Here is a 20,554-nt window from a genome sequence, read left to right on the forward strand (position 1 = left end):
AAAGAGAAGCTGGATAAATTCATGGAGGTTAGGTACATAAAAGGCTATTAGCCAGGGGATAAAATGGTGTCCTTGGCCTCTGTTTGTCAGAGGCTGGAGAGGGATGGCAGGAGACAAATCACTTGATCATTGTCTTCGGTCAACCCTCTCTGGGGTACCTGGTGTTGGCCACTGTCGGTAGACAGGATATTGGGCTAGATGGACCTTTGGTCTGACCCAGTACGGTCGTTCTTATGTTCTTTTTTTTTTTTTTTTTTTTGCTCAATAAGTTTTGATGCTCTGAGGGGGGGCGGGGAATTGATGGTTTCTCAAAAGTCAAAAAGGGAGCCTGATGCTGAAAAGTTTGGGAACCACTATCCTAGACGGTGTTTGGTCCTACCCTGAGGGCAGGGGACTCGACTCGGTGACCTCTAGAAGTCCCTTTTGGTTCTATGATCTATATGTTGTATAAACCAAACATACTCCAGCTTCTTTCTGTTTGGGCAAACACACATATCTTGGCAGTAGCTCCACCATCCAATACTTTTCCTCCGTTGAGGACAACAGGCACAGCACACGATTAGAACAGCCACACGTTTAACTATCTGCCTGCTCCCCCTAGTGGCTAGTTTCTTGTACACATTATAGCAACTGAACGGTTGACCAATAATCCACATGCTCCAGTAAGTTCATATTGAGATTCTTCAAATAACCAGACATTCATGGAAAAAACAGTCTGTCCAGGGACAAACTGCAAACAGAAAACAGGACCAAATTTAATAAAATAGCACTATGCAGTGAATCATTCAACCAGCTGTACTTTTAAGCAACTTGGGTCAAGTTAGTGCTCCGGCAAAACTCCCTTGATTCATTTTGGCGTTTCTTTTCTGTATTTGGCTCATGTTTTTCCCCTTAACTGTACAGTCTTCCGTATTCAATGTAGGTACCTGCTTTTGCAAGTATAACAAAGGAATCTAATACAGGTACTTAGCACCCTTTAGGTTTTATTCACGGCTAATTATCATTGCAGCTGAAAACGGAGGATAACATTCTCAAAGCCAAGGCAAGTCATGTGTTACTGAGCTATTAATGCTCCTGGAGGGGACCTGGGGATTTTTAGACACCCAAGAAGTGTTTCAATGGTGTCATAAAATATGCCCCTGGAATATCCTAAAGCTGCAGTATTGTGGGTCTTAAGATTCAGATGAAAAATGTCCCACATTTCTGAACATATCTATGGGCTGATGCTGAATTCTCAGCCCAGTCTCTGGTTACCAAGGACGGGCCCTGGGGAAGTTGTTCTGAGATTACATCAGTAGAACGCGTCTGCTGAGTTTACTGTCTGGGAATCTAGAATACTAGAGGGTTTTTTTTTTTAATTATGTATATAATAAAATATGTTCCCCGACTGCCTTTTCCATGCAGCTTGCTAAGAAGAGAGGAAAAGATCTGAAACAACTCGAAAGTGCTTGTGAGCTATACATGTGGGTGATTGTGGCTTACACCTTGCTGCTTGCTCCCAGTGAAAGGGGCGAGGAATGCTTTAGTTCCCTTGGGGGCTCCGTGCTACACGTCTCACTGTGGGATGACTGTGGGGTTTGCAGATCTGCAACCCCCGAGTTTGTTGGACTGGTGTGTTAAACAACAAAGTCCCTTGGCCAAGGGCGCCGGCAGCCATGTTGGTCCCTGGGGCAGAGCGGGGGGGCCTGGCATTCTGTTCCTGAAAGGGGCGGGGCATCCGATGGAAGAGGCGGGGCAGGAGGGTAGATGGCACTCAGTGTCACCGGGAGCGCGACAGCTTCCTGCAGCTCTTAGAGCCAATCGAAGCACTGGCAGTGACTTAAAGGGTCTGGACTTCTGGCCACAGCCACAACGGCCAGGAGCCTGGGTCCCTTGAGAATCGCTGGCCCCAGGCCACCTGCCTCCCCCCGTCCCCAATTCTTGTGAGAGGGCGTTTCCCTCAGAGTGCTGCATTTTAGCAGTGGCCCGTGGCACAGGCACTCAGAACTATTTCAGCTTCTCATGCTACTGGACGGGAGCTTCCCTCCCCCCGGGCAAAGTTCACCTGAGTAAACCGCGCCGGTAAACGAGGTTTACCGGAGCAGTCGACAAAGGCATCCTTTGTCGACCGCGCCGCATCTAGACTGCCGCGCTGTGCCGGCTCAGCTGATTGTCGGCACAGCGTGGCGGCCATTTTTATTTTAATGAAGCGGGGATTATTTAAATCCCTGCTTCATTGACTATGTCGAGTCAATTGACTACGTCTACGGAGCCATGTCGTCTAGACACACCCTTGCAGCCTGAGCTCAGGCACTAGCCACCCTAATCCCGGCTAGCAGCCTCCTGGTGCACCCAGGGCCTAGTTTTCCCTTCTCCTCTTCAAAAGCACCCCAAGGGAGTCAGTTGGGAGCACTGCCCTCCCCATCTCCTCACCTAATCATCCCCCCAGTAACCCAAGGGAGAAGTCGAGGGGAGCAGCTGGCAGGCTGCCTCAGTGGCTCTGGAAGAAGAGGGTGCAGCCAGGGACATCCTGATGTGGCATGAGGGAAGGAGATAAGTGTGACGCAGGTTTCTCTCTTTCCTAGAAGTTGGCAGCCACCATGAAGTCAGTTTCCAGGACAACCCCGGCCTTTGGGAGGCTGGCACGCCTACAGGTATTAACCCCTGGATGTCGCCTGTGAATTTTCATTCTCTCATGAGGCCAACGAATTTCTCTACCGGCATAGCCCTGGGGATAAAGCCACTAGAGTTTTCCTTAAATCAGAGCTACTCAACATGCGGCCCATGGCCTGTTAGTGTGCGGCCCGTGGGTGTGGTTTGGGTTTACGTGGCGCTCAACACATGGCCTGCAGGTGGGAGCCAAAACAAAAAAGGAGTCACTATAACGGTCTTCTGTTGATATGTGTTGTAGTAGTCAAATTCCTGGGCTGTCATTGCTCATTCAAAGTGCTGTCATAGGGGTGGAAATCAGGTAAATGTTCAATGTTATTAATATCAGCAGAACTGACTTAAACGGGGCCTGCGTGTTGTGTAGTCCTGCCTTAATCCTTGTATTCATGCCTGTCAGTGAGAAAGAAGCTATTTGCATATATTTGCATAGATATGTGCATGTCTATGCAACCACATTTAAGCGACCCCGATCCTTGGCCTTATCAGCCCTTCTCGGAGAATGCTTAGCAACCAGAGTAGCTTAGTATCTAAATCAAGGGTGGGCAAAAATGCCCACCAAGTGGGTGGATCTAGCCCACGGAGGCCCTGCTGCTCCCCTGCCCCAAGGAAAATTAGGGTCTGGGGGCAGGGGGAGCGCGCGAAGCCTCCTCCCGCCCTGCCAGGAGCACTTGGTGCTTTGAAGCACCGTGCGCTGCTCACAGGGCCGGGGGGGGGGGGAGTGGAGGAGGCTTCCTATGCTCCCCCGCCCCAGGCCCTAACTGGCCTAGGGGCAGGGGAGCGAGGGAAGTCTCCTCCCACACCAGGGGCATGGGCACCTTGGGGGAATGTGGGGTGGGGGCAAAGGCACTCCCTCACCTCCAGACCAATCATTGTCTGAGGGTGGGGAACCTGGAAATATCTTGGCACCACCTCTTCTGCTCGATGCCCCGCCCCTTCCTGTGCAGCCTGGGGCCACTTCAAAAATTTCTGAAGTGGGCCCCAGAAAAAAATGATTGCCCACCCCCATCTAGATGAATGAGGCATGAGAATGCATCGATGCTTAGTAGGAAGCAAGAGGAGGCTTGGGGGTAGCCCTGGGAGCAGTGTTCCCTCTCATTTTTTCCATCCACGTGTGGAATACATTTTCTTATTTGCACCATGGCAAGTGCAGATGGGCACCACCAGCAGAAACACCGGATTTTGGGTGATGTGGGCTCTCAGCTAATCTGCTGGGTGGCATTTGAATCTCTCCTGGGTGGCTGCACAAGCGCCCAGCTTACAGGAGCGCTGGGAGCCCCTGATGCTGTTAGTCACAGTATTGCTGATGTGCTGAGGAACCCGTCTCTGACTAGTGCCCCATTGTGCTAGGGGCTGTACAGACACAGAACAAAGAGACGGTCCCTGCCTCAGAGAGCTTCCAATCTAAGTGTAAAAGCCTCCTCCGTTCTCCCCCTCCCCCTCCCCCACTCCGCTAGCAGATGGGGACAGACACACACAGGGGAGTGTTAGGGAACAATGAGTTCTCAGTGAGCCGCTGGGTGGGCACTGGTTTTCCCACACCTACCACCTAATCAGTTCTGCTCCCAGCTTGCATGCTCTCGAGATCTTGTTTCTGTTGGGTTCTGCCCCGGATGCTATTGTGCACTGGAACCATGGAGGATATCACATCGAGAGATGGGCTTGAACGGTGTTGTCCTCTGTTCGTTGGGATCCAAACGGTTCTGGAGTGTGTGTGTCCTAGACCCTCTACTGCCACGTGCTCCCTTAAAAGAAGTGGACGCGGTCTGTGCTTTCGGAGTGAAATGATCTTAGCTCCACTTCTGCTGTGGATTCTGAGCAGCCGTGGCATGCAGCAATGTAAGGACCTTAAACTCCAGCGGCGACCGATTCCTCCCCACAGATGTCACCCACGAAAGAGCGTGATCCCAAACAGACTGGTTTGGATCCAGCTCAGAAGTCAAGCATGACTGGGCCAGGTATTTTGGGTTTGAGCCCATGCCTGCCCTGGGGCAAAGACTCAGACCTAAAGAGAGACCGAATGTTTTACCAGGGACAGGACACAGGAAGTGGCAAGATTTGCTACAAGTTGCGGTTCTCTCTCCAACGCAGTAACGAATGCAGGGACAGCCCCAGGGGTCAGTGTGTGGGGGGGGGGGCATGAACAGGGACACGTTAGGGGCTTCTGTGTGGGGCAAGTGGAGTGGCTTGACGGCCGATACGTGTGCATTTCTAAGGAGGTCCCAGCTCCTGGATTTATCGCTAGCAGGGAAATGGAGAGCTGCCCCCAGACAGCTGGGGATTAACCGCGGGGATCTGTGACATGAGAAATGGCGTATGGCTTCCTTTGGTCAAGCTCACAGGCACGCATTTGAACGGCGGCCAGTCGAACTCGCAGGCCAATCCTGCGCAGACGGATTCCACCTCGGAAAACAAGCAACGCGCTGAGGGCTTGGCAGGGCCGCTCGGCACTGGCAGCTCCCCTCCCGAGCAGAGTCAACGCTGAGCGAACGTGAGTCGGGAAGAACCTCTAATCCCGAGGGACGGGGGGAAGGAGCAGCCGGGCAGAGCTGATGTCATCGGGGCTGTCTGCTCTGCCTCGGGCCTGCGGGGAGGCGATTCCCGTTTGCCAAGGGCCAGATGGCACCTCAGACCAGATGAGCAAAAAAACGAGGGGGGGCGGGATCAACTCGGGGCTCCAGCCAGCCCTTGGGGGCACCGCGTTCGGGGCCTCTGGCGCCGACGGGCAGTGTCTCCCTTAAGGAGCCTCGATTGTTACAGCAGGGCACCTGTGAGCCCTCCTGCCCCTGACTCCTCTAGCAAATCTACAGGCTGCTCTCCGAGCTGCAGCTCTCACCCGCTGCGATTGGTACTGACGTGACCAGCCTCGTGTTTTCTCTATAGGATCTTTCTCTTCAGGGGCAGAGTTATTATTGAATCACGTCTGTTACAGTAAGGGCAGGGGGTGGGGAATAATTTTGCGGGGGGGGGACTGCTCCATGAATGTTGGTTTGTGGTCACTGGCCGGCCCCACCCTGGGGAGGGGAGGGGCCTCCGGCAGAAGGGGCGGGGCCTCCGGCAGAAAGGGGAAGTTCTCTCTAAGCCCCTTGCAGGGGGGAGGAGACTTGGCGCACTCCCCCAGCCTTCGGCCAATCAGGACCTGGTGGCAGGGGAGTGCTTGAAGTCATTCGCTGTTCAGAACGGCTGATGGCTCCCTCCAGGCACCACCCGCCCCTGGCAGGGGGCGGGAACCACCAGCCGCTTGGAATAGTCGGTGACTTTGCGCACTCCCTTGCCTCAAGTCTCCATTGGCCTTGGGAGGCGGGAGAGTCGCAGGGCAGGGCACAGGCTGGCGCAAATGGCTTGGCGGGCCAGATTTTGCCCATCCCGGTGTAGGGGCCAACCCAGTGGATCCTCACTGTGCTAGGCGCTGTACTAACACAGAGTAGTAGACAGTCCCTGCCCCAAAGAGCTTACAATATAAATAATACAGGGGTCGACTCTCAGCTGCCAAGATTCTCGGCAGTGTGGCAGTAGCCACAAGGGAGTTAGCAGTGGGTCTGTGATTCCTGGCCAATTCGATCCCTGCTTGGATTTGTACTGCAGCTGGCGATAGCCTCCGAGGGGCAGCCAACGTCTGGGGATGGCTGGAGCACAGGGTGCGTGGCATAGAAGTGCACTGTGCTGCTGGGAGTGTTGCCATGGAGACACGGAGTGCACCATGGGACCAAGGAGCCAGATCACCATGGTGCTGTGACCTCGTTTTTTCTGAAAAGCTGACTGGCCTAGGTCAGAGGTGGGCAATAATTTTTGACCGGGGGCCACTTCAGAAATGTTTGAAGCAGCCCCAAGTTACCCTAGAAGAGGCGGGGCCTCAGGCAGAAGGGGCGGAGCCCAGACACTTCCCCGCCCACAAACCCTGATTGGTCTGTAAGTGGGGAAGTCTTTGCCCCGCCCCCGAGAAAACTGCGAGCTGTTCTGAACGGCTGGCAGTTCCCTCTAGGCACCCGCGACCCTGGCGGTGGGAGAAGACTTCAGGCACCTCCCCCTCTACCTCCAGGTGAATCAGAGCCTGGGGGCTGGGGGAGCACGCAAAGCCTGCACTCGGCCTGCAAGGGAGTGCTACATTTAGAGTCACCCACCAGCTGAGCAACAGCTGGCCGTTGACTCTAGGGGTACGTCTCGACTACATGGCTCCGTCGGCGGAGCCATGTGAACCAGTTTTCCCAGCATAGGCAAAGAAGAGGGGATTTAAATAATCCCCGTGTCGTTAAAATTAAAATGGCCACTATGCTGTGCCGACGATCAGCTGATCCGGCACAGCGCGGCAGTCTCGACGCAGATCTGTCGGCTGGGGAAACCTTTGCCAACCGATCCTGTAAATCTCGTGCCCCCCAGTTTGGGAACCTATGAGAGTCAACCAGCAGGGTTGACTCTAAGCACTGTGTGCTCCCCCATCCTTAGGTCCTGGTTGGCCTGGGGGCAGAGTAGTGGCAGGATCTCTGTGGCCTGGATCAACCTGCTTGGAAGACCAAATCCAGCCTACAGAGACTCTTTTGACTAATCTGGCCTAGGTTGTGCTTTAAGTCTCACCTGCCCCAGGTCTGGCCCACTGACCTCCATGATTTCCAATGTCAGGGCATGACAAATCTGGGATTTCTGCACACCCTGCAAAAAAGTTAGCATGTCCGACCTCCAGCCGGGGTGGTGATTAAGAAGAATACTCAGCAAGTTAACGCAGACAATACCCAGCTTTTTATCCACACACATCATGCATTGCAGCAACACCATTTTACAGCTGGGGAAACCGAGGCACAGGGAAGTGACGCGACTTTCCCATGGTCATCCACTCATTCAGGGGCAGAGCTAGGGAGAGAATCTAGATCTCTTGAGTTTCTGGAGGAGGGAGGAACAAATATTTTTTAGGAAGATTTTTCTGGATTTCAAGATTATTCCCATCCTATCCCCTATGTGTTGGGAGATTTTCAAATCCAATATTTGGAGGGGAGAAAAATAAGCGAGAGGTGCAACACATTTTCCCAATGGTTTTCCTATTTTTCGACTGGCTTTCGTTTTCATTCCACCCTCGCTCCAGCAAAGCAGCCTGTGCCGGATTTTGCCTTCGCAAATGTGAGGATTTCATTGTTTCAAAGGAACACTGCCAGGTAGTGAAGGCTGAAAAATTGGCTGTCGTAAAAATGTGAATGGGTTTCTGGTTTGGCTTGATACAGCTGACATCATCCTCACCTGCCATATTTGGCCATTTCCTAGTCTAGACTCAGCTAGAACGCAGAAGTTTAGATGCTGTTGCAGAAATGAAAAAAGTTGGAGGGGAATGTTAACCAAACATTTCAAAGGTCGGTTCTACAGGGTGGACCTCTTCAGTCTGGCACTCTCCGGTCCATAACATCCATGGTCCAGCGTGATTTCGGTTAGCCAGATGTCCACTTATCATGGGTGTGGCCAAGTCTCCTGCAGGCCCATAAAGTTTGTTTACAGCCACTAGTCCTGGCTCTCAGTGTTCTGTGCTGTTCTTTTGCTCTAATTTACCCCTAAATGTTTTCTAACAGCTTCGGGGGTAGCCGAGTTAGCCTGTTACAGAAAAAAACAACAAATGGTCTGGTGGTTGTTTGTTTTCTAACAGCCCAGCAAGCAGTGGAAGTGTTGGTCATGCTGCTAGACGATATTGACCTGCTTTGGTTTGGCAAATTCTCTGTTTCAGCACTGGTAGGGTCTGGAGAATGCCAGACTAGAGAGGTTCAACCTATAAAAACATGCTGTGATTACGGTGAGTTCTTTTAGGGTACGTCTAGACTACAGGCTTCTGTCGACAGAAGTTTTGTCGACAGATACTGTCGACAAAACTTCTGTCGACAAAGAGCGTCTAGACTACATTGAGTTCTGTCGACAAAGCAAGGTGCTTTGTCAACATGGTAGTGTAGACGCAAAGGACAGTTTACATGCAATAACACCTTCTGTCGACAGAAGGCGTTATGCCTCGTAAAATGAGGTTTACCAGCGTCAACAAAACTGCTGAGTTCTGTTGACGTTATGTCGACAGAACTCATTGGTAGTGTGGACGCAGGTATAGTTTTGTCGACAAAAGTCCACTTTTGTCGACAAAACTCTGTAGTCTGGACACACCCTTAGTTTCCAAACATTAAGGGGAAAACTATTCCCTGAATAAAGGATTCAAATATTGTGAATCAATATATTCGCCGAATGAATTTTTGCGTGATTCATGCAACATCCAGCTACCCACGTATGGCAAAAATAAATAAATAAATGAATGTGACTGAACAATTTACCCATCAGATAGTGGCAAAATTCAATGACTCACACGCTCTGTGTTAGCTCAGCTCTGAATATTAATAGTATCTCTGGAGCGAGTTTTGCCTTTTTAGCTTTTTGTTCTTCCGGCACCGTTTTTCTAACTATGAGCCATTCTGGTGCATTGCTGTGAAATCCTCGTAGCACTTTTAAAAATGCCTTTGTTATATGAACAGGAAGCTAGAGTGAGTCAGAGCGAACAATTCTGCCGTTGTGGAATTGATTGGACAAGGAGAGTTATGCGTGAAAATTTTCTGTATTGTCCGTAGCCTCTCTCAGCGCAGCAAGTGCTAGGCCACACGGTGAAGTACCTACTCTGTTTTTTCCCTGAGCTCCATTGATAGCTTCTCACACATGCACATGCATAGCCTTCTGCCTGCATTACACACACTAGTAAGTAGGCTGAATGAAATAAGACACCGTAATGATGGCCACCAAGCTGAGAGGTACTTGATGCAGACCCTGGGCCCACTATGACGCAGCATACCCAGCAGCATGTGTTTCTCCTGGTGGTGCACATCTGAAAAAGACTTGGCGCATGTAGCAAAATTTATTCCACACCTGGATGGAAAAAAAATTAGAGGGAACATTGCCTAGGACCCTGCTTATACTCGTATGCTAAATATCCAAGATAAGCTTCCTGCGAGTGAAATCTGCTAGACTAGGCAGATTGGAGGCATTTAAAAAGAGGACTGGAGCAAAGGATTATACTGGAAAACTCTGGCCTGGTAGAGGGATGGCTTAGATGAGCCTGTGGGGGAGTTTGGTCACAGAAGACCCATTGGGATTTTTCCTGTGTGCTGATGATGTCACTGACACCCGCCTTCTGGCTGTCTGGGGATCCCGACCACCCTGTCCCACTGGGCCAGATTCTCCGGTCTCCCCCAGACAAGGCAAAATGTTGGAGTCACCACCACCCTGAAGAGCAATGCAGACACTGAACCACTTCATCTCTGAGAGGATGCAGCTCTAGAGTAGTTGATTTGGATTTCCATTGATTATTCAATGATTTGATAAGGGCACCTCGCCTTTGAACTGTAGCCAGAGTCATGCCGGTTCCAAAACGGAAGCCCTGCAGGGAGTGCGGGGCCAGCGGGGGACTGATCCCATACTCCCTGTGACGCCTAAGCCTTTGAAATGTACAAGAGCCCCAATGGGAGGGGAGGTAACTAGTCTCATCACTAGTTATGCTTATTGGATAGTCAACTAGTTGCTTACTTCCCTACTCTAGAGCACAGAACCCAGGAAACCAACCCTCAAAAGGGATCAGACCCCCAACTAAATCCATCATCCTCTGTTACACAAAGAAAGCTCATGAGGATGTTTGGCCTCTTTATCACTGAAGGGGAGATATGAACACTGGTTGTTCCCAGGTCACAATTATTTACGGTGGGTCTGATGGTAAATAAAAGTGTTCTTATTAAATACAAACAGTAGGATTGAAGAGGTTGCAAGGGAAAACAAACAGATCAAAGTAAGTTACCAATGTTAAATGAAAATAAAACGCACAATTCACTTGCCCTAGCTGCATGAGAACAGGGGGCTTAGTCTTCGAGAGATGCCCGGGGCTCAATCCAGCCCTCCGAGAAGTAGGTGCGGCCACTGGTTTGAATAGGGTTTGCAGTCATGCTGCCTGGTGGCAAGGTGGTGGGCTGCCAGAGGATGGATTACCTGACCGGGTCACCAGAGCCATGAGGTCAGCACACACACACACTCACTTTTGCTCGTGTGTTCATCCACCTGGCTCTCTTCACCCCTCCCCCCTGAGAATGTGGCACTCTGCGTCTCTTCCTGGTGTGTGCTCAAACATGTGTGCATTCCCACAGGCCAGCCCAGTCCCTCCCCCTCCGGTTGCACAAGCACTCCCGTGTGCACTCACTCCCTCTCCTGTTGCACGTTCCCATGCACGCTCACTCCCTCTCCTGTTGCACATGTGATCCCATGCACGCTTGCTCCCTCTCCTGTTGCACGTTCCCGTACATGCTCACTTCCTCGCCTGTTGCACGTGATGCTGTGTGCTCGCTCCCTCTCCTGTTGCACATGCGTTCCCATGCGTGCTCACTCCCTCTCTTGTTGCACATACATTCCCATGTACGCTCACTTCCTCTCCTGTTGCACATTCCCATGCGCACTCACTCCCTCTCCTGTTGCACATTCCTGTGCATGCTCACTCTCTCTCCTGTTGCTTCCTCTCCCATCGCACGCGCATTCCCATGCATGCTTGCTCCCTTGCTAAAAGCAAGGGTGGTTTGAAAAAAACCCAATCCAACAATCTCCCAGCTCACTTCCCTCCCTCCCCCCGCCAGTGGCCTGCCATAGTTTGATCATTAACAAATGGACTTGGCCCGAGGCCTGAGGGGCCATTTGCATGATAAACCTGTTGCTGGCGCTCTGAGCCAGGTTCCAGGGTAGCAGCGAGCAGAAGCACGCGGGCAGTGCCAGGATCGCTGCTTCTGGCTGGCAACAGGGACGTGCCGAAGCTCTGTGGGCGGGTGCCAGTTCTGCTAGAAAGGGATGCGCAGGCTGCGCACAAAGGGAGGTTTATGAGGCTGAGCGGGCACCTGACGCTGGTGGGGAACGTGTGTAGCCCTGTTAATCTGCAGGAGAAGTTTAATAATTTGGGGGGGGGGAGTAAATAAAAAGGCCAGCAGCAGCTGGGGTGGAGGCTTTCCAGGAGATGAACTCATGGCCAACTGTTCAAAATAACTTTATTCGGTCGGCTATTAGATCAACCCACTGGGGACCAACCAATTATCTTTGATTACTGGAGGCAGATAAGGCCAGGGCTGAGCTGGAAACCAAAGGTCGAAAAGGATAGGGGGAGGGGGGCAGGGGGAAAGGCTGGCTGGGATGGACCGTGCGGTTCGTGTCGGCTGCACTGCTTGCTGAGGTTGGGGGTTGTGGAAACACAGACTCCCAGCAATGGGGACTGGTGCACTGGGTGGATAGTGCCTTGGCTGGGGGCTGACTCCAGCAACGCTCTGAATGGGCCCCCAGGGAGGGCAAATGTCATGGGCCAGCAGCGAGAGAGCTGGGGGGAGGTTGGGGTCAGTGGCTCTGGACCCCCTGGCAGCATGAACTTGTGCGTGCAAAGGGTGGTGTTTTGGTGCGTACGCACCAGTAAGAATGGGTGCACGAGTGTGGGGGGGGCACGAGCGTGTGTGCCCTCACGTTCGTGTCAGTTGGTGCACGGTTTGCGCCCGCACGAGCGGGTACGTTTCTGGGAGGGGCAGGTGGTAACGTGTTTAATCAGGCGTGTGAAAGGGCTGTGCCCACACCAGGCTGGTGCTGCCTTGGCCCTGCCTCACTGACTGGCCCCCTCTCGCTCGGATGCGACGTGCCGGCAGAGCAGCGCCTGGCGCCCTGGATGAACAGGAGCACGTGGGCACCGCCACGCCGGGCAGCCCAACCCCAGCGGGATTATCCAGGCCTAATTCGACTCAGCCGGCTCACGCCTTGGGTTCTCCTCCACACTCGGCTCCTGCTCCAGCAGCTCCTGCTTGAGCCAGGCCAAAGGGACAGGGGCCGGGCAAACGAACAACACGGGACTCTGTGTAACCGCAGACAGAGCTTAACCATGCGGGAGGAGACAGCCTCTTGGGCTCCCTCATGTCTCCCCGGCCAAGTGCCACCTGTCCCTTCCCTCAGAGGCAGAAAATAGCTGATGCGAAGCTCTGTGTTCTGTTGTCCCGTCTGTTCCACCGAGCCAGGGAAGGACGACCACAGAGCTGGGTGAACTAATTGTATTTTTTTTAATCCCAAATCCACGTTGCAACTAGAGACATGTGCAGAGGTGAAAGCCAGAGGTGCCAGCAGGGAGCTATTTAAAGAGCTTGCGGGAACCCGGGTTGCAATAGGACAGTCCTGGAAGAAATGTGAAGTTCCTTTCACTGCTTACGGATGCTGGAGGTGGTGGGGAAGCCCACGGCCAGCACTTAGCTCTCAATGCGGAGCCAAACTTCCCCAAAATGTGCGATTTGGGGAGCGGGTTCCAATTCCGCTGCCCGCAGCCGAGCTGGGATTTTGTGCCGTCTTGTTTCTTTGCTAAGCATTGGACTTTATGTTTCAGTGTGTCTATTTCTCCTCTTTCCCAACATGCTCTGTTCTCTCCCCTTGGATGGTCAGCGCCGAGGGGCAGCACGAACACTCTCGCTAGCTGTCCGTGCCGCTAGCGTGGGCCGAGACAGCTCTGCTTTCCTGTGTGCTGTGAGCAACCTGAGAGTCAGTCCAAACACCAAAAACTAGGCTGCCGGGAGCAGCCCCGTCGTGGCCAGGAGATGGACGGCATGACCAGTCGGTCTTTCCCCTCTCTCACTCCTATGAGTCAGTATTAAAAATAGACTGGCCGAAACGCCAGGCAAGACGGATTAGGGAGCAACCCTGCTTTGGCTGGGAGAGGGGCTGATCTAATGGGACTTTTCCATCTCTCCGTTCCATGCCTAATCATGCGAAAACAATGTACAAAGGAAATGAGCGACTGGTCCAGGGTTTGCCTTAGGCTGTTAGAATGCTAACATCATGTCTTGACCTGAGGAGAGCAAATCGGTCTCCTAAAGAGACTCTCTGGCTACGTCTACACTGGCATGATTTTCCGAAAATGCTTTTAACGGAAAACTTTTCCGTTAAAAGCATTTTCGGAAAAGCACGTCTAGATTGGCAGGATGCTTTTCCGCAAAAGCACTTTTTACGGAAAAGCGTCCATGCCAATCTAGACGCGCTTTTCCGCAAAAAAGCCCCGATCGCCATTTTCGCGATCGGGGTTTTTTTTGCGGAAAACAAATCTCTGCTGTCTACACTGGCCCTTTTGCGCAAAAGTCTTTCGGAAAAAGACTTTTGCCCGAACGGGAGCAGCATAGTATTTCCGGAAAAGCACTTGACGATCTTACATGAGCTCGTCGGGGCTTTTCCGGAAATTCAAGCGGCCAGTGTAGACAGCTGGCAAGTTTTTCCGGAAAAGCGGCTGATTTTCCGGAAAAACTTGCCAGTCTAGACACAGCCTCTCTGTGTTGGAGAAGATAGAGTTGGATGATTCAGCAGGTGGTTCTGGAGAATGAAGAGTTAACCTCAGCTCTGCTTCCTCTTTCTCTTTCAGATGACATCCTGGGGACTTTGTGGCTCAGAGCTGCACATGAGGTGAGAAAATACCTGTGCGGTGACACTTTGCATCTCCCCCCCACCCCTAGAGGGGTAAGGCACTTCCTAAGGCTGTGGTGCTCAACCGGTGGTCCATGGTGACTTTTTCGGTGGTCCACAGGAACATTGTCCAAAGTCACACGGTGTGAGCAGGCGCCGCCGTTAGGCTGTTTTACACCGTGTTCACACGCACGCGGCGCGTCAAACAGTGTCACCTAGGATGCAACCGCATTGTGTTGCCAGTAACTTCTGTCTGAGGCTCTGAGCATCTGTGTAGCTGCCGCTGTCGTGCTGAGCGGCTGCTGTGTCGTTCGTTCTGCGCTGGAGGTGGTCCCCGAAAATTTTTTGATTGGCCTGGTGGTCCGTGGACTGAGACGAGTTGAGAACCACTATCCTAAGGGGAGCTTTCTGGTTCCTTCCCTCCCCTTTCTAGCCTATTATAAACACTGTCTTCTTAGGGAAACGATTGCCAAGGGCATTTGTATTTTTTTTCTGCTCTGACCTGTCATCAGCACAATGAGGCCTTAATTTTGGCTTGTGAGAAAGTTTGTTCTTGGTCTTAGGTCATGAGAGAGAGGCCCCGAGGGTAGCTGGGTTGTAGGGTGCATCCCACCTGGGATGCATTCTGGGGAGAGGGGAAACCCCAAGTCACCACTAGCTGCCCATGCTAATAGAGGCCAGGCCTAATGCATGAGCAAGGGTCCTCAGGAATAAGTTTGAGTATAACGTCTGCCTTTCCTGTGCATGCTGTTGAGCTGAAGACCAGCAACTCCAGCAGGGAAATCCCCATTCCAGGTACGCGAAGGAAACGCTCTCCTTTTCCAAAAGGGCATCCGTTAACGTCGTGCCTCGGTCTGGAATTGATTTGACTCCAGCCCACAGAGCGGTAGCTACTGGGATTTCACAAGCGCCGGAGTCTGAAAGGCCTTTCATCTTTTCCTCGACAAATCAGTCTGATGTAAACCCCAAATCCTGACCACCTCCGTGTTGGCAAGGCCTGCGGTGTGCGCCCGAGGGGCCTGGCCACATTCCAGCACGGGTAGGTACGTTCCTTCGTTGGACGTTCTTCTGCTAGTTCAGACACATCCATCAGCGTTCTTTGCTCCCATGGAATGTTGCTGGGCGCTGTTAAACGGCCGCCGTGCCACGCCCCAGAGGAGGTTGCATTTCAGGGGCCTGGGGAAGGGATTTTTGTGTAATGGGTGGGATTGTTCCCCGGCTTCCGGCAAGCCAGCCTCTCTTTGCCTAAGCAACAGCAATTCTCCCGTTTCTAAAACAGGCTGAACCTTTCTGGTCCAGAACCCTCCGGACCTGACTGGTCCCGAACCAGGGAATTTGCTGGACTGGGGGAGGTCAATGCTAGCCCCTCCGCTCCTGGTTACTGACCCCTCATCTCCCTTCCCCAAGGGTGCTGAGGTTTGCTCCCCAGGGTGCCAGGGCTCTGCTCCCAGAAGCCAGCCCCCCGCTGAGGGCCCTCAGGATGCTGGGACTCCTCCATCAGTCCCAGGGACACCGGGTCTCCTCTCCCCCATCCCTCCGGGCCCTGCTGTTCCCTGGTCCCCAGATGGCCGAGTCTTTCCAGTGAACACCCCAGCCCCAGAGCCACTGGTCACCGAGGAGGCCGGACTAGGGAAGTCCAGATTAGGGAGATCCCACCTGTCCTGTTGCTCCTGTCGTGTTATTTTGGCTCTGGAGGCAAAATGAACACGTAAAGTGTCAACATGAATCCAAACGGCAAGTCGCTGGGATTTGTTCTGCCCTCCTGACAGACTGATTCTCCTGTCCTGGGAACCCTGGGGGCCAGATTCAGATTTCAGTGAGGCTAGTATAAATCTGGAGGAATTCCAGGTTAACACCAGTGTAACTAAAGTCAACATACAGGCTGGTCCCTCTAGCCGTCATTGAGAAACAGAGTGGGGTAAGGGGACCCGGACCCCCGCTACCTGGAGTCAGAACGGTGGAGGCTGCAAAATGCACATATTGTGTTAAGAACCCGCCCCCGCCCCCTCTCTGGGATAAGAACTTAAGAACGGCCAGACTGGGTCAGATCTATGGTCTATCTAGCCCAGTATCCTGTCTGCTGACAGTGGCCAATATCAGATGCCCCAGAGGGTGGGAACACAACAAGTAATCCTCACACGATCCCTCCCCTGTCACCCACCTCCAGACAAACAGGCTAGGGACACCGTTCCTACCCATCCTGGCTAATAGCCATTGATGGACCTAACCTCCATGAATCTATCTAGCTCTTCTTTGAATCCTGTTAAAGTTCTAGCCTTCACCACATCCTCTGGCAAGGAGTTCCACAGGTTGACTGTGTGCTGAGTGAAGAAAAACTGCTTTTTGTTTGTTTTAAACCTGCTGCCTATTCATTGCATTTGGGCTGTGTCTAGACTACAGGGATTTTTTCGAAAAAAGTGGCCTTTTTTAAAAAAAAACTTCCCCTGCATCTAGACTGCTGCTGCGTTCTTTCGAAAGTAAATCAAAAGGATGCGGCGTTTTTTTTTCGACCACGGAACACCTCATTTTACAAGGAAGAATGCCTTTTTTTGCAAGTGCTCTTTCGAAGAAAGGTGCTATGGAATGCAAACTGTGCTTTTTCGAAAGAGAGCCTCCAGACTGCCGGGGTGCTCTCTTTCGAAAAAGTGGCTTGCTTTTTCGAAAGTACTGGTTGTCGGCTAGATGCTTTTTTTCGAAAGTATCTTTCAAAAAAGCCTCTTTCGAAAGAGGCTTGCAGTCTAGACGTAGCCTTGGTGATCCCTAATTCTTATATTGTGGGAATAAATAAATAACTTTTCCTTATTCACTTTTTCCACACCAGTCACGATTTGATACACCTCTGTCATATCCCCCCTTAGCCTCTTCTTTTCTAAGCTGAAAAGTCCCAGTCTTTTTAGAAAAGAGGAGACTAAGGGGGATATGATAGAGGTCTATAAAATCATGACCGGTGTGGAAAAGCTAAAGTGACCATGTAAAAATAGGTCCCTTCTGGTTCTGCATACCAGCTCCTTGCATGTCTCTGAGTTGGATCTTCTGACTTTTTACCGGTGCAAACATTTGCCGGGGCCTGCTAAAACCACAGAGCTAAGGGAGGGTTAGTGGGATTCTGTTTGGCACCGAAAAAGATCCGCAAAGACCAGAGTTGAGGCCTGAAGGAACAATTATGATTCTAGTCCAACGGCCTTTCAGAGCCCCTCCCGTATCGAGCCCATAGCATGTGTGTGTGGGTGTGAGAGAGAGAGAATTTGATGAGCTGGAAACCTTGAGAGTGAAAATGATTGTTTTGATTTGCCAATGGCCATCGCTTTCAAGGAACTGTCGTTCTGATCCCGTTTCACACGCATTCAGAGCATCAGCCCAGGGGAAAGCAGCTGGGAGGACACAACGGCTGGACACACGAGAGCCTTCACAGGGTTACTGATTTTGTGTCCGAGTTGTGTGGGACACCGGGCGTGAAAGTGAAATGAAACCATCAGGATCAAAGTGACCCCCTCGGAGGCGTCCTCACCTTGAGCATTGGGGCTCTTGCCGGTTTCACATCCGCCCCTGAAAAGCAAAGGGAGCAATCACTGAGCCAAAGAGGAGGGGGGGAAAAAAGTCATTTAACACCCCCCCCTCCCGCAAAACGCCTGTGCATGAAACCCTTAACAATCTACAGGCAACAGCGCCCCCTAGTGTCAGCCCTCTGGCTGGGCTTCAGACAGGCCCATGCCAATGGTGGAGCCCAAGCCTGGAATTCCACAGCTTACGCCCATTTCTGTTTTCCAGCACAGCCTCTCTTATCTCCTCCCTGCGCGCATGAAGCCATCCCCTGATTTCCTGCCGGCTGTGTCCGTGTCAGCTCCATTTAGCAGCATGAAATCAGGATTGTAACAGGCAGGGACATGTGCACATCAGAGCCCAGAGCCCAAATGCCGGGTCTGGCAGCCACAGCATCTGCTGTCTGGCATTTTTCCTCTTCTGCTGTCAGAGACGTCAAGTGTCCTCTCCCACTCCCGGCCACAGCACAGGTCAAACGCTGCCAACCCAGACTGTGTTCCTGGCTGCTGGGCCGGAGTGCTAGGCACTGCTAGCCAGGGAGTTTTACTCGCTCGTGTCAGCCGAGAACAGAGTCCAGTGTCTGGTTTTGGAACCTCTCCAGGCAGATTAGCTCTGGTTTGGTAAGGGGGCTTTGCTGGTTCCCCACCCCATCCCAGCCCTCTCACGTCCATGCACGAGCGTGTGTGACCCATCTGTGTGGTAGAAAAATTCTTATTTCTTCTTTTAGGGTAGAAATAGTTTGCGAGGTTTCTTATTATTGTAGAAATGGTTTAGAATGATGTGATTTGGAATTCTTGTAGAAATAGAATCATAGAACACTAGGACTGGAAGGGACCTCAAGAAATCATCAAGTCCAGTCCCCTGCCCTCATGGCAGGACCCAGCACTGTCTAGACCATCCCTGATAGGCATTTATCTAACCTGCTCATAAATATCTCCAGAGATGGGGATTCCACAACCTCCCTGGGCAACTTATTCCAGTGTTTAACCACCCTGACAGGTAGGAACTTTTTCCTAATGTCCAACCTAAACCTCCCTTGCTGAAGTTTAAGCCCCTTGCTTCTTGTCCTATCCTCAGAGGCCAGAAAGAATAATTTTTCTCCCTCCTCCTTGTGACCCCCTTTTAGATACCTGAAAGGTGTCAATGTTTATGGTGATTGTTTTGTTTTGATTTTTAAAGTTGATTTTATATGACAGGGCTACTCAACATGTGGCCCGTTTGTGGCCTGCGGTGCGGTTTGGGTTTACGGGGAGCTCAGCACGTGGCCTGCGGGTAGGATCGCTGGAACATGGCCTCCCCTGGGAACACGCTCCACAACAGCAAAGCGTCTCCCAGGCGGGGTGAGGATGGGAAGCCGCAAGCAGACGGGCTGGCTGGGTCAGACAGGTATAGGGTGTCGGTATTTCTAGCCCCTGGGAAGAGTTGCTGAGAGCACCAGGGCATTGTGGAAAGTGCTGGTTGCTTAGCCTTATGGGCAGTGCCTAAGCGGTGCTGTCTGGTTCACACTGGCCATGTTTGGGTCCGGCTTAATCTTTGTATTCATGCCCGTCCGTGTGAAAGAAGCAATTTGCATATATTTGCATCTATATGTATATACAACCACACTTAAGTTGCAGCTCTCGGCATGTGCTGTGAGTATCATTGTGGCCCCCTTGTTCTTGTTCTGTGGGAGAATAAGGAATGTGTGAGAGATGAGCAAAGGCCACCCCTGAACCAGGGATATTGAACAACCATGGACTCCAAAGCAGAACAGAAGAGGGCAGATTGGTGGCCCAGGACAGAGAGGGGAAAAGCGAGACCTTGGGGCAAGATCTTCCTGCTCGGAACCAGCTTAGCATGGCCAAACAAAGACGATAAGGAGAAAGAACAACCAGCGGGGTTGTTTTCATCTGTCCGAAAATGAAAAACCCGCTGATCGTGAAGGAGAAGCAGCATTATCAAGGAGGACAGCTTTCCCACAAGAGCTGGGTTTGTCCTGCCACTATCAGCCCAGAGACAAAGCGAACCTGGTTCCTCCCTCACACTTAGCCTACTTGGCCAACAGGCTAACGTGTGACAGACTGGTAACAATACCATCAGTGGTAGGAGGGACTGTGGGGTGGGGGGCATGTGTACACTGCAGGGCTTACGTTGAAATAAGCTATGCACACTGAGCTACGTCCATTGCGTAGCTTATTTCAAAATAGGGAGCGTCTATGCGGCACTTATTTCGAAATAGAGCGCTTTTCCTCCGACTTCCCTTACTCCTCGCACAATGAGGGTTAGGGGAGTCGGAGTAAGAAGTCCTCCAGCTTGACAGTATTTTGACACTATTTTGAAAGAAATGCTTGTTGTGTAGACACAGACTAAGTTACTTTGGAATCGCGCTAGTTATTTCAAAACAGTGTTGCAGTGTAGACGTACCCGGAGGGGAGAAGCGCTGTCTGTCTGGGCATGTCTAAACTACATCCCTCTTTCGAAAGAGGGATGCAAATTAGGCAGTTCGAAATCGCAAATGAAGCGGGGATTTAAATATCCCGTGCTTCATTTGCATAATCGCCTCACAGTGTTTTCGAAATAGGGTATTTTGAAAGTGAAACCGTCGTCTAGATGCAGTTCTTTTGGGGAAAAAAAACCCTTTTTCAAAAGATTGTGTACTCCTCAAAAAATGAGGATCTTTTGAAAAACGGTTTTTTTCCCCTGAAAGAATCATGTCTAGACAGTGGTTTCACTTTCAAAATACCCTTTTTCGAAAGAACGGAGTACAGGATCTTTCGAAAAAGGCTTTTTTTTTTCAAAAGAACCGTGTCTAGACAATGGTTTCACATTCGAAATACCCTTTTTCGAAAGAATGCTGTGACATGATTATGCAAATGATGTGCGGGATATTTAAATCCCCACTTCATTTGCAATTTTGATCTGCCTAATTTACAACTCTTTCGAAAGA

At 51.6% G+C, this 20,554-nt stretch overlaps 1 long non-coding RNA gene across 2 annotated transcripts in view; it reads left to right on the forward strand.

Moving 5' to 3' along the window:
• The first annotated feature begins 4,808 nt into the window (after positions 1-4,808).
• LOC106731467 (uncharacterized) overlaps positions 4,809-20,554 on the forward strand; it is a 58,555-nt gene continuing 42,809 nt past the window's right edge. The window contains exons 1-3 of one of the 2 annotated variants that reach the window (XR_012896205.1): positions 4,809-5,137; positions 14,048-14,088; positions 14,917-15,127. This is a non-coding gene — a long non-coding RNA (uncharacterized LOC106731467). The remainder of the gene's footprint in view (positions 5,138-14,047; positions 14,089-14,916; positions 15,128-20,554) is intronic. The other variant, XR_012896206.1, reaches the window with a different exon arrangement.

The sequence above is a fragment of the Pelodiscus sinensis genome, chromosome 16, assembly GCF_049634645.1.
Source record: "Pelodiscus sinensis isolate JC-2024 chromosome 16, ASM4963464v1, whole genome shotgun sequence".
NCBI lineage: Eukaryota > Metazoa > Chordata > Testudines > Trionychidae > Pelodiscus > Pelodiscus sinensis.